This window comes from Nyctereutes procyonoides, unplaced genomic scaffold, assembly GCF_905146905.1.
Source record: "Nyctereutes procyonoides isolate TBG_1078 unplaced genomic scaffold, NYPRO_anot_genome, whole genome shotgun sequence".
In the NCBI taxonomy this organism is placed as follows: Eukaryota; Metazoa; Chordata; class Mammalia; order Carnivora; family Canidae; genus Nyctereutes; species Nyctereutes procyonoides.
Genome location: NW_026575144.1, coordinates 18,432,643 through 18,446,293, shown reverse-complemented (window position 1 = coordinate 18,446,293; position 13,651 = coordinate 18,432,643). Strand labels below are relative to the sequence as shown.

Genomic DNA, 13,651 nt, shown 5'->3' with positions numbered 1-13,651 from the left:
TCTGTCTGGGTTTATTTTGTTCCAACCTAAGTTCACACAAAGTAACTTTTAGGGATAATATTTACTTCCTTGTTAGTAAAGAGACTATTGTGTCATGTAAAGCCCCTGACCTTCTTAATTTCTTATTTGGCATGTCTAGTTATATCCTCAGGCATTTTAATTGCTCTTTCATAGCCCTTAAAATCCTTTTTCTGAAAATGAAAATCAGTGAAGCAGATTTGATAACCTGTGGAGGGTTGAGAGGTTACTAAAAAAATAAATACACCTTAACAATAAAAGAAACTCAATGTCAACCAAAAATAATAGATGTTATGATTTTCAGTATGTTGAAAACCCTTTTCTATTATACACTTAATGTTAGAAGTAACTACAATCTCCTTACCCACTATTCCCTTGATGCTCTGAAAACTCCTATCTTACAAAAAAATGTACTTATTATAGAAAAAATCAATGTACCAGGGAGCATATCAATGCAAAAAAAATATTAACAAGAAAATGGTAAAGAGTTAAACTATCAGCCATTTGATATATATATATGTATATATATATATATATTTAGAAAAGTGTGTGTGTGTGTGCATGCACACACACGTGTATGTGTATCTGTATATACGCATATATCTGCAGGATAAAAAACAGTATAACTTAGGTATGAAAATCCTTTTTTAAAATTCAATCTACCACGGCAGCCTGGGTGGCTCAGTGGTTTAGCACTGGCCTTCAGCCCAGGGCATGATCCTGGAGACCTGGGATCTAGTTCCAGGTCCGGCTCCCTCCATGGAGGCTGCTTCTCCCTCTGCCTGTGTCTCTGCCTCTCTGTGTGTTGTGTGTCTCTCATGAATAAATCAATAAAATCTTTAAAAAATCTTAAAATCTTTTAAAATCTTAAAAAAAATTGAATCTACCCTCTACAGCATGTCATCAGGGAAATACAAATTAAAACAACAATGAGATATCTATCTCCATACATGATTAGAATGGCCAAAGCCCAATATAGTGACAACACCAAATGCTAACGAGGAATTAGAGCAAGAGGAACTATCATTCACTGCTGGTGGGAATGCAGAATGGTACAGCCACATTCAAAGATAGTTTGGTTGTTTCTTACAAAAGAGGATACACTCTTGCCCTGTGATCCAGCTTCTTGGTATTTACTAGAAATAACTGAAAATTTATGTCTACACAAATGGATGTTTGTAGCAGCTTTTGTCACAACTGCTAAAACTAAAAACAACCAAGTTGCCCTTCAGTAGGTGAATGAATCAATGAATGGTGGCCCACCCAGACATGGAATATTAAAAAAGAAATGAGTTATTAAGCCATGAAAAGACATGGAAGAAACTTATATGCATATATTATGTGAAAGAAGCCAATCTGAAGAGGATACACACTATATGATTCCACCTATACGACATTCTGGAAAAGGCAAAACGGGAAATAGTAAAATTATCAGTGGTTTCCAAGGAGTTGGGGGTATGGCAAGGTATGAATGGGTAGAGCACCGAGGATATGATACTATGATGGATACATATAATCTATATTTATCCAAATACATAGGATGTACAATAAACACCAAGAGCAAACCATAAAGTAATTTATAGACTTTGATAACACTGTGTCGGTGCAGATTCCTCCATTGTAACAAATGTACCACTCTGCCGGGAATGTTGATAGTGGGGGAGATTATGCATATTTTGGGAGAGAGGAATATATGGGAAGTCTCTGTACCCTTCTCCTCAGTGTTGATGTTAACCTAAAACTGCTCTAAAAAAAAAAACTCTTCATTTTACAAAACGGAGTCTACCATGTTTAATGCTTTTAGCTAGTTATTTATAGCAATGTTTTCCTAAAATTCAGCTAAATATGGTTTTCTTCTGATTATTGCAGCCAATGAGGGAAAAATATCCAGCGGTCACATGAAAATTATACCTATTAACTTATAAATGTTGAATGTATCTTAAACAGATACCTAGTAGTAGTTTGCAAGAGTTTGTGAGACTATATGTATTTGGGGCATTTCTTTACTTAATTTAGAATCAAAAGTGAAAATGTAAAAGATGTGTTACCTTATGTATTTTACCTATTTTCATGTAGAGTGAGAAATACTTACAGGACTGAGTGCTTATTTACTTAATCAAGTGGTTTTACATCATTTGAGCATATATTTTATTTAATTATAATCAAATGTTTAATAAGATAAGAGGTATTAAGATGGCAAAACCCATGTGCAGGCAGTTTGGGAAAACATAAAAGAATTACCACTAAGATGTTAGAGGAGAAAAACTCATGATAACGAAGACGAACAGAAAACAGTGACAGAAGGGGAAAATAATTAAATGCAAAGAGAAGAAAAATGCAATCAGACTAACCAGATAAAAACACCAGATATGAAAAATCAACACATTGTCAGAAGTGTAAAAGAGCAAAGCACAGAAAATATGTGCCATGTATGTGAGTTCTGTAGTGTAAAATGACAGGGCAAGAGTCAAACATTAAGTAAGTATTGGTATGTAACAATCACATCCTGGTTAGCATATGTTATACTGCATATGGGTGCTAGGTCACAGTTAGCCTTTTTTTCTTTTTTTTTACACAGAACAAGAAATTTTATTATCTCGAATGCTGGTGCATAACCAATGACAAGCGTAATTAGAGGAGGAGACAGAGGGAAACTTCAGATACTGAGGTGGATTTCTGGGCAGGTTTTAAAACCTTTAAGGGCTGAGGGCATAATTGTTCAGTCTTTTTTTTTTTTTTTTTTTTTTGGATGTAGGGCTTTCCTTTTACTTGACATTTTCACTTTAACAGTTCTTATATTACGAAGTTCAACCAAAGTCCTTCACCTGTAAGTTAAATGAAAAACAGAGAGCAAGTAAAACAACATCCCTAGTATGTAAGAGTATCAGAAATAGTCTGTTCCTTCACATACATTTTAATGTCTAACTTTGAAATTATGGACGTCTTAATTTTTGAGTTTTAAAAATGGCAAGACAAATTTTCTTGAATTATAGATCACAGTAGCTTTGTAAATGATCAAGATACATGTACAGACAAAATTTCAGATGCTCTTGAAAACACATTTTGAGATAGATCACACATGATATATATTTCTTCTTGGGTTTATCTTTTGGGGATAGTGAAGAATACCCAATTTTTCTTTTACACTAAAAATTTAGCCTTTGAACATTGGCTTGGACAGACCACAGCGTGGAACCTCCAGGGTTCTCTCAGTAGGCTTTCAGTCCAAACGATTCAGACATCTTGTGTCCTAAATTGGATGTTACTACTTTTTCTCATGTAATTGGTATCAGTGGGGGTCTCGTACTGGCAGTTTGTCTTGGTCATAACTTATTCTTGCAAAACCATTCCTTATAGTGAAATATGAAAGGTATTTTCCCCAATGCAAGGAAAATAATCGGGATCAGTAACAAAGTCTAAGCGGCAGGTGTTTCAGGAACATTCTTGAAAACAGATCTCCACAGTCCTGATATGTTTCTTCTTCTCCAGCAATGCTTTCCTGAGAGCGCAGTCACTGCCCTATTGTACTCTGCACAACAACAACAACAATTTTCTTTGAAGATCGACTTTTTTCCTTGGCCCCGTTACTGTCTATCTGGAATGAGCCCAAAAGACCGGGGAACATGGGGTCTCTCCAAGGAGCTTCCTCCTCTTTTGACGGCGGGTAATCACTGTCTGCCAATGATCTCATCACCCGAGTTCTTCGGTCAGGCGACTGACAAGCGTAAGTGAAGACAGCTCTTCCACAAACGCCAACGGATCAAACGGGGTCGTCTCGTAACGCATCTGAAACCCCCCGCCCAGGGCTGCTTCTCTGGCTCTGGATGTTCTCAGAAGCATCTCGCTGGCTTCCCCCCAGGGCCGCTGGCACTCTGCAGCCGGCAGCACTCCGGTGCTCCTCCGGATACCCATACCCGTAGTCATCCTCCCAGGCATCAAACTCCTCACCTCGTCCTCGCTCTCGAAGTCAGGGCCGGCGAGCTGGCCCGGCTGCTCCGCGGGCTGGGCCGCCTCCTCCTCCACTGGGCCTTCCTCCTCCAGCTGCGGCCAGGGCTCCTGCTCCCGCCGCCCACCCTCGCCGGGCATCACATCCAGCTGCAGGTCACTGCTCTCTTCATACAGCCCGGGCAGCTCATTCATCTCCGACATCGTACTTCCAGCGCAACCCCTAGCCGGGCGTTCCTGCAGACAGCCTTTTTGAAGCTAATCTTAACTGGATTGGAATAAATCACCAATAATGACCTAAGAATCATGTATTAAAACCTTACTCACCAGATTCAATTCAGTTAAATAAGCATCTGTCATCTTATACACCGTATTCGGGGATGATGAGTTTTAAGACACCGTCCACTTCCCTCTTACGCAGAGCTAGCACCATGTGCATTCTGCAGGTCTACAATATAAACCACCAGGTTTACTTAGTTGAGAGACTTGTTAGATACCCCAAATGCTGAAGATACTGAAAGTGTATTCATTCAAAGGCAAACTTAAGAAATAGTAATATCAATGTGCCTTAAACTGCATCGGGATCCATAACAATGTTTCTGCTCTCCGATCTAGTAATTTGATTTCAGGAAATCCAAAAAATTTCCTAAGAAAACAACCCAAAACTTAGTGGAAAAAATTCTGGGTACAGAAACCTCATTATAATGTATATTTGCAGGAGTGAAACACATGAAAAAGCATCAACATCCAGGTATAGGATAACATTTAAGAAGATAGTCTTGAATTTTTCAAATAGGTGATTTAATTCAGCCACTAAAACTGATGCTTGTGAGTAACATGGAGAATCCCCATCATATAAAGAAAACCAGGAAACACTACATAGAACCGTATTAACCGTATACGTAATATATAAGAAAAAGGGGCATAACACAACAATCTTGGAAGAAATTTCTCTAAGTGATAAATATATGTTGGCATGTTAAAATTGCTGTTGTAGTTGTTCTGTTAACAAATTCATATTTTGTAATGGGCAAAAATAAACTAGAAACAAACAGTGAAAACGTTACTTTGGCGAATCCTTTGGTGAGATGTCAAACAATACAAAATGAAAACATTTCCTCTACCAAGTATTCTTATGACTAAATTTGATAGCATCTCTCCAAGTGTTCCTTTGTTTTATTCAACATACATTTATGGAATGTTTGCTATGCATTGTGCCCTTCCCCATATGCACTTCACTCATGCACTTCACTCATGTACTTCCAAGTGCGAGTCTCCTGACATTTCTACAAATACAAGGTACTCTCTGTAGTGATTGCTGACTCCTTGTCAATTCACAACCAGGTCATATTTTGTATTCTGAAATATCACTTCAAACTGTGCCAAAGAGGGAACTATTAATCACTTATGTAAAATAATCTACTACCATTGCTGAAATGGAAAACACTGAACTCTTGCTCCTATGTCTGCCACTCTAAGAGGAGTGTCAGACTCCAGGTGGGGGTGACGGGGTGGGGAGGAGTGGGGGTGATTAGCAAGCAGCAAGCTACTCCTTTCTTGTTGCTGGCTGTTGCCACTGCCTTCCTTTCTTGGGCAGCATCATTGTGGTGCACAGAAGTTAAAAATTACCCATCTTCCCTCACACTCCTTTCTTTCTGAGTGTGTACTTGGGAGAGTCCGGGGCACAGATGGTCCAGGGGATACAGAGAAGGAGGAGTCCATTATTGAGGACGGCCAACTCTCTAGCCTTCTACTCATGTTTGATGCAAGAACAATGACACTCAATGTTACAGATCTGTTCCTGTGGCCACCGTCAATTTCATAAACTTGTTTGTGCACATCACAATGTGAAATAAAAACATTCATCAAGGATCCTCAATGACTAATCTGCTGGGCATGCTTTGACCTTTTGTTATTAGGTTTGTCTCCTGTATATGACAACCTACAGTCCCACTATCCACTTTTCTGTAGGCCTACTCTGGGCCCAAGGAAGACGACCTTTATGGAGCCTCAAAGTGTTTCCTTGCCCTTTGGTTTCATTGTGGATTTGGCCAATGGGAGGCCACAGTTCAGACCGTGGGAATAGAGGGAGGTCATAATGTGTATCCCCCAAGCCTCTTTTCTTGCTAGGCCACTTCTGGCAGTGGCCAGGTTCCTGTGCTGAAGGCTACAAGTACTGTTAGGCAACTCTCTCCTATAACCACATCTACAGATTTCACTTCTGCTGGCCTACGTTCTGGTAAATGCTCCTTCTCTTTGGCTCTCCAGACCTAAGAGTAACAATGGCTCTCTGCTGTTGCTAGTCCCAGCATATTTTATCAACCCAGTTGGTTTCCTTCATCCTGCCCATAACCTCTATGAACCATCTTATCATCAAATTCCCCTGATTACCCCATTTGTCTATGACATCTGTTTCTTGCTGCAATCTTGACTAATACTCCATCTTAATCTCACTCAGCCTTGATTACCACTGCAGGGCAATGACTTTAAATGACTATCACCCAATTTCTTTCCAATTTTCAAGTACATGTTTCAGAGTACCTTCTAGGTATTCTAAAATAATTTCAGATTAACACTGCACTGCTTAAGTTACACCCATCCCCTTCGCTGACCTCTGCCTGCCCTACCCACATCTTCCTTAAACCCACTTCTCTGTAATTCTCATTTTGGAGATAGATAACCATCCATCCACCTGCATAATCTAGAAAACTGGCAATTACCATCCAGTCCTCATTCTCTCTGGCCTATTGTCAAGTACTTTCAGTTTTCCCTCCTACATAGTTCTTAAACTCATTTCCATCTGCATGGCTTCTACTTTAGTTCAGAGTCCATTCTCATTATATTGCACAAACATCCCTATTGTCTCCCATTGACTAGGTTGTGATCAATTTGAGGACGAAGACAACTGCTTGCTATAGTCACCAGTAAGAGCATTTTGAATGAGTGACAGGATGAATAAGGTGCAAAGTGAAGATATGAATAACAGAATCTCACTTTTTCCCATGGGTCTTACAAATAGCTCCAAACCACTTCAACCTGTGTATTGCGCATGTGCACACACACATACACACTTGCTTATTGTAATCCACTAATCTTAGTTTTGTTTTATTTTTTGGTTTTTTGGATTCAAAGCAGTAGTGTACTAGACAGTAACTAAAAACCCAGATTTCTGAGGGAAAGACCAGAGCTCTGATTTGTAGCACTTGGCAGTTTCCGTGGTGAAAATACTGTCATTATTGCCAATTTCAAGCTACCAAAGCAACATCACTGAATAGGAGCGGGCGCATTGGGCTCTCCTGAGCCAGAACCAGCTGGTCCAGCATACCACTGAAAGCCCCATTTGTCACAAGGAAGGTCAGATTACCTAACCCATCAGAGATTTCTGAAAGAACACAGTTACAAGGAATGGAGCGTTTAAAGATTCAACATGAAAAATAACACAAATTAATAATCATTTGCCAGGAAAATAATAAAAATAATAAATAAAATTAGGGACATTGGCAGAATCTGATCATCATTTGGAGACAATTTAATTTCATTCTGTGGAAAATTTCCCTCCTTTGTTTTCTTCAATTTACTTTACCTTAGTTGAATAAGCATTTACCATGTGCCTATACTTTGTGGGTCTCTGTTCCAGTGGGAGGAACCAATGTGAAAAAGAGGCTCTTTGTCCTTACTACTACTGACCAAGTGGAATGCCTTCTTGTTTGAGAGTTGTGACATTTCTGGAAGGCTGGGTGAGGGCTGCTATTTCTAACTAGGAAGGCCCACAAAGTGCTCTTGGAAGAACAGGTTAGAGCTGCACTTTAGTGAGAGAAATTGCAACAAATGGAGAAACAGAGGAAAGGGAGATTGAGGTTAACAAGGGTACATGGTTTTGTGTTGATACATAGTAGGCACAGTCAGTACTGAGTGAATGAACGAGTAAGTAAATGACTCACTGTAAAAATGATTGAGTAAATGAAGTGAAGGTAAAGGCAGAGATGTGAAAGGTCATTTGATTTGAGTTTGATCTATTGCATCTAAGTTTGCACCTTTGAGCACTCATCTCAGAATAAACTATTAAACCTTAATTCTTGTTATTCCTAAATCACTTATAGTGAGGTTACCAATCCTTCTTTGTCCCGTTATCCATCTACTCTGTCTCCATCATTAGCACTCACATCCAAGTCTCCAAGGGGCTGCAAACAACCTCCTTGACCCTCAACTGGAATCCACTCTGGCCCTGCCTCCCTGCATCACACACTGCAGCCAGAGTCAGCTCTTTGAATTGCCAGAGTGAAAGTCTGAGGATTTCTGTCACCCCTTCACTGCTCATGTTAAGATTAAAGATCTCTCAATGGTTTGGACTGTTCTACAAGAAAGTCACACGTCCTTAAGGTGGAACTATCTGATCTGGTCCCCACTGCCTTCCTCAGGCTAACACCCACTACTTTCTGCCCCCTGCCTTCTTGCCCTGGCTCCACAGCCTTCTTTCAAAACAGCACATTGTGTCTGCAACCCTGTTCCTTGTGGTTAAGAATCCTCCTCCTGTCACCACATTGCACATAACACTGTGCTCTCTGACCAGGTCAAACACTGTCTTAGAGCTCCATGTACCTCGCATTTGTGGAATTTATCACAGCTACAAAGGTGTACTTACTGTCATGACTGTTTGATTAATGCCAATTTCTCCCACTAGTCTGTATGTTCCAGAGGGAGAGGCTATATCTGTTTTTACTCAAGTGCTTGGCACCAAATTGCTACTTAATAGGTGTTTGTTGAATGAATGAATGAATGAATGAATGAAGTGACATGCTCATTTCAATTTCCACATCTTTAAAAATGGTTCCCATTCCTGAAGAGACTCTACCCTCCATGTCCTGCCATGAACACAAATCTAATATTTCTTCCCATGTCCAGCTCAAAATCCATCATTTAATTAAACAAATAGTCCTTTAGGGATTCTTATGTTCCAGGTCCTGTGTTATAAGGACTTGGACCATATAGTTATATAAAACCTTCTCAGCTCCCCGGAGAAATTACTGGTCTACCCAGAAGGATATACCACCAATTGCCATACTATGTGTAAGGAGCACTGACATAGGTATGGCGGAAATCTATAGACACACAGTACACAAACAGGTTAATAGTCTTTGGACATTCGATGTAGCTTCGCAAAGGAAGAGGCATTCGGCCTGCAGTTTTAAAGCTTTCTTCTTGATGCTTTTCTATTTCTTAGGGGGAAAAAAATCAGAATAATATCTTTAATTTTTAAATTTTTTTTCACACTAATTTACAAATTTTTCTTTACACTGTTTTATATACATTCCAGGCAGACCTAGTTGAGTTTTGTGCTCATGTTGATCTCAAATGACCATGTGAACAGTATGATTTACTACCACATCTCTTTGATTTCCAGAAAATCACGTGGTAGCATAGGGTCAACGGGGGGGGGGGAGGAAACAAGTATTACTGGTCAGGTAAGATCATACAAGTATGTAAGGAACAAAAGGGAAAAAATGTGGAATTTTGCTTATTAAAGCATCCAGGCCACTATGGTCTATTGACTAACAATAATGAGTACACATGAATGCCACTTCTCTAACAACAATTTTCATATTTACAAAATGAGCTTACTACCAGCTGAGTTATTAGGTAAGGCATTCAAGTTCCTTAGCGTAACATAAAAGGCAACCGACATCTCAGCAAGCCATATGACAAATTTTAGAGGGATGTTTCTCCTTCAGAAAGAATCCTTTAAACGGCCAATAAAAAGGGAAGCAATTTTGAACCCTCTTACTAGCCTGCAGCATGATCCCAAAAACCTGTACAGGTAGTGGGAGCATCACAACATCCAAAATCTAGCCATAAAGTGGGGAAAATATCTTAAATGTCTCATTTTGTTTCCAACTTCCACTGCATACTACTAGTTATTGGGCTTCTACACTGTACCAGTCACTCTGAATGAGGCTTTTTATAAATTTACCAATTTAATCCTACTTCAAATATTTTCTGACTCTACATTTTAGTAACATCATTTTACAGTAACATTCCACTCAAGCATATATTGAATAATTGTTAAATAGTTTCACTGAATGTCTTAGCTTCCCAAAATATTGCTCAAAAACTGCGATCTGATATTGTCTTTCTTCTTCATTTCCACTGTCTTTATTCCTCCATGGTGCTGCCCTAGACACATGCTAAGTGGTTAATGGATACCTTTGGATAAATGGATTTCAGGTGGTCTTTGAGTATATGTGGTAAAGAGCATCTATTCCAGTCAAAATGTTCCATAAACAAGTTATCATCATGAGAGTTTTAACTTCTTGATTGCATATGATTTTTAATGCAAAAATATGAAGATCAACATTGCACACCTGCTGTATATATTTTTTTGATGCATGTCCTAAAAATATCGAGAAACACTGAGGAAGAAACAAAGTGGAATTTCAATTTCCCAGAATTCCATAGGTACAAGTGTCCTGCAAACTGACTCTAACATGCTTTATTTAGCCCATTTTGCTCTGGCTACAGCTCTTTGAAATTGATAGTGCTAACTCTGTTTCACTTTAGATAAGAAAACTAAAGATCAAACAAAACTTATGCAATTCGGTAGAGATCAAACCAAACTAGCACCCATGTCCTCTGATCTTGAGGCCTATCCTCTCCTACCATACTTAAATTTTCTTAGTTGCAAATTTGTCCCATAATGACTTATTCTATGTGATCACTGCCTTCATGCGTTCCATGGGTTTTACTCCTGCCAAAGTATTTCATAACTTATCCTCATTACAAAATCTTTGCTTTCTCAATTGCTGAGACTATCTGTGTTTTTTTTTTATTTTTTTTCGAGGTTGTCTTTTAAAACTAAATCTGTGAAGTGTGGCATGATACAACTGCAATCCCCACTCTTCCAATGCTCATTCTGAAGAAAAAAAGGAATGCAGAAAACAGCAACAACAACAACCAAAACAATGAAACGAAGCAAAAGATGACTTACTGACTTCCCAGGAGCTCCCTACATGCATGCACCAAGGCAAAGTCACTTTCTCAAGATTTGCAGCATTGAAAACATTAACTCACTGAACACAGTGAAACTGAAAACTTCAACAAAGTCTGCAACAGGAAAAATGCAGTCTCTGCCCAAGTCCTGTAATTCCAAAGCTTCCTAATATCATTGAAATGTCTTTTATCTTTGCATCAAATACAAACATTTTGTAAAATATAAAAGAAAACTCCCTTCTTTTGACCATGATAGGTAAGTGACTTTTTTTACTTATTTATTGTCTCTTGGTTAAGGTGTCACCATAGCCTTCATTTTCCTGAATGTTATCCATGTCATAACTTAACAATGAAGACAAGTCAGCTACAGGGGATAATTGCATATACATGCCTTACAATTATTGTATTATGTGCATTCTACAGTGTAATATAAATTATAACTTTCATTCTTCATGAGGTTAAAAAAAATAATCACATTGGCTAGTCCAATAAAAAATCTGGCATCAGTATGGTGCGGTTTGGCAAAGAAAACCAGAGACTAAAACTAGCCTAATATAGATTAAGTGGACAGATAAAGAGCACAGGAGAGGTGATGCAATCCACAGGGTAAATTTCACATGGATGAGTGGAATTTCTCAATAAAAGGATAAGAGAATTGAATATTTCCTGAACTATGTTTTGGAGGTCAAATCAAGAATGACCAGTTAATATATTTGGAGAGCAAAGAAATTCTTTTTATAAATAGCAAGTCACACATACATAAATATACGTAAAAACAATACATAAGTGCAATTTTTAAAAATTAACATTCCTGGGACACCTGGGTGGCTCAGTGCTTGAGCAGCTGCCTTTGGCTCAGGGCATGATCCTGGGTCCAGGGATCGAGTCCCACATCAGGCTCCCTGTGAAAAGCCTGCTTCTCCCTCTGCCTATGTCTCTGCCTCTCTCTGTCTCTCTCATGAATAAATAAATAAATAAAATCTTTTAAAAAATTTAAAATTAAAAAAAATAAATTAACATTCCTTATGGGCATCTTAACGAGTAGTTTAATATTTAAAATATACTTAAGGGACGCCTGGGTGGCTCAGCAGTTAAGCATCTGCCTTCAGCTCAGGGAGTGATCCTGGAGTTCTGGGATCGAGTCCCACATTGGGCTCCCTGCATGGAGCCTGCTTCTCCCTCTGCCTATGTCTCTGCCTCTCTCTGACTCTCTCATGAATAAATAAATAAAATCTTTAAAAAAAATAAAATAAAATATACTTAAATGTTAAGTATTTATTAATGAAACATTAAGCTTATATAATCAAATGCAGATTCATAACACCTCCCCCACCAAGTCACTTTAATAAAATGTCAGTGCCCCACAAATAAAAGACTAAGGAACACTGTGGTAGTGTGGAAGTCAAAAAATACTAATTGTCACTAATGACATGATGTTTCCAAGAATTATTTTATTTATTTATTTTTTAATGAAGTAGGCTCTCTACTCAACATGGGGCTTGAACTCATGACCCTGAGGATCAAGAGTCACATGCTTTACTGACTAAGCCAGCTAGACACCTAGGAAGAATTCTTTTTAACAAGCATTCTAAACATACAGCATAATCTTGCCATTTTATGATAACCAGGATGTCTTATATAATAAACATTTGTTGAATTATTAAAGAAAGCTGGTACAGGGATCCCTGGGTGGCGCAGCGGTTTGGCGCCTGCCTTTGGCCCAGGGCGCGATCCTGGAGACCCGGGATCGAATCCCACGTCGGGCTCCCGGTGCATGGAGCCTGCTTGTGTCTCTGCCTCTCTCTCTCTCTCTGTGACTGTCATAAATAAATAAATAAATAAATAAATAAATAAATAAATAAAGCTGGTACATCTTTTAAAAAAAAATCAATAAACCGGAATGCATTATTATTTGTTTCCTTTGAAAAGATCCAACTCTATCTGGCATCTTATACAAAGGTTTTATGAACTCTCTATAGACTCTTTTGTCATTTTTCCCCTTTAAAAATGTGAATCCTTTTTAAAAGTAGACAAACTTGTAAGAAATTAGATGAAGTTATCAAATGGCCACTAGACTTATCGGTCAAATATGAGAAAACAATCTGCATCATGGTGTTCTGATGTTTTAATGTTTTAACATCACAGTAGGCTTATGAAAGTTTCATTTTCTTTCTTTCTAAAAAATAAGGCTAAAAAATACATTTAAACTTTGGCCATTCACATAAAACTTACTAAGTAAAATAACTGGGGAAGCTAGCATAGTAGTCCCAGAGGATTTATACTGAAATTAATACTTATTTACCAGTCTTAAAAGATAGCGAGTACTTTTAATAATCTTATTCAGAGTGAGGAAAAACCTCATTAAGATTTCTTATTATGAAACACATTTTTAGACTAAAATTTAAATGTTCCTTAAAGTGTGTCAATACTATTAAATTTACAAAAACTTAATAAAAATCCAGCTCAGTGGCTTTCAACTCTGCTATAAATCAGGATCCTCTGTGAAACTTCAACCATCTATTGAATCAAAATCTCCCAGGTAGATTCAGAACACCTCAACTTCTTTAAAACTTCAAAGAACTTTGAGAGCTCCAGTCAGGAGTCTGTTTCTTTCATTTGGCATCTGTTCCTGATGCCTACTACATTCCTGATGGTGACTATTATATAAGGTGCCAGGAAAGCAAGGATGCAGAAAACATTATGT

General features: G+C 38.3%; 1 protein-coding gene and 1 pseudogene across 4 annotated transcripts in view; both read right to left on the bottom strand.

Annotated features, from left to right (window-relative positions):
• CHRM3 (cholinergic receptor muscarinic 3) overlaps positions 1 to 13,651 on the bottom strand; it is a 505,856-nt gene that overhangs the window by 466,916 nt on the left and 25,289 nt on the right. The window lies entirely within an intron of this gene.
• LOC129499126 (EP300-interacting inhibitor of differentiation 1-like) lies at positions 3,709 to 4,167 on the bottom strand (annotated as a pseudogene).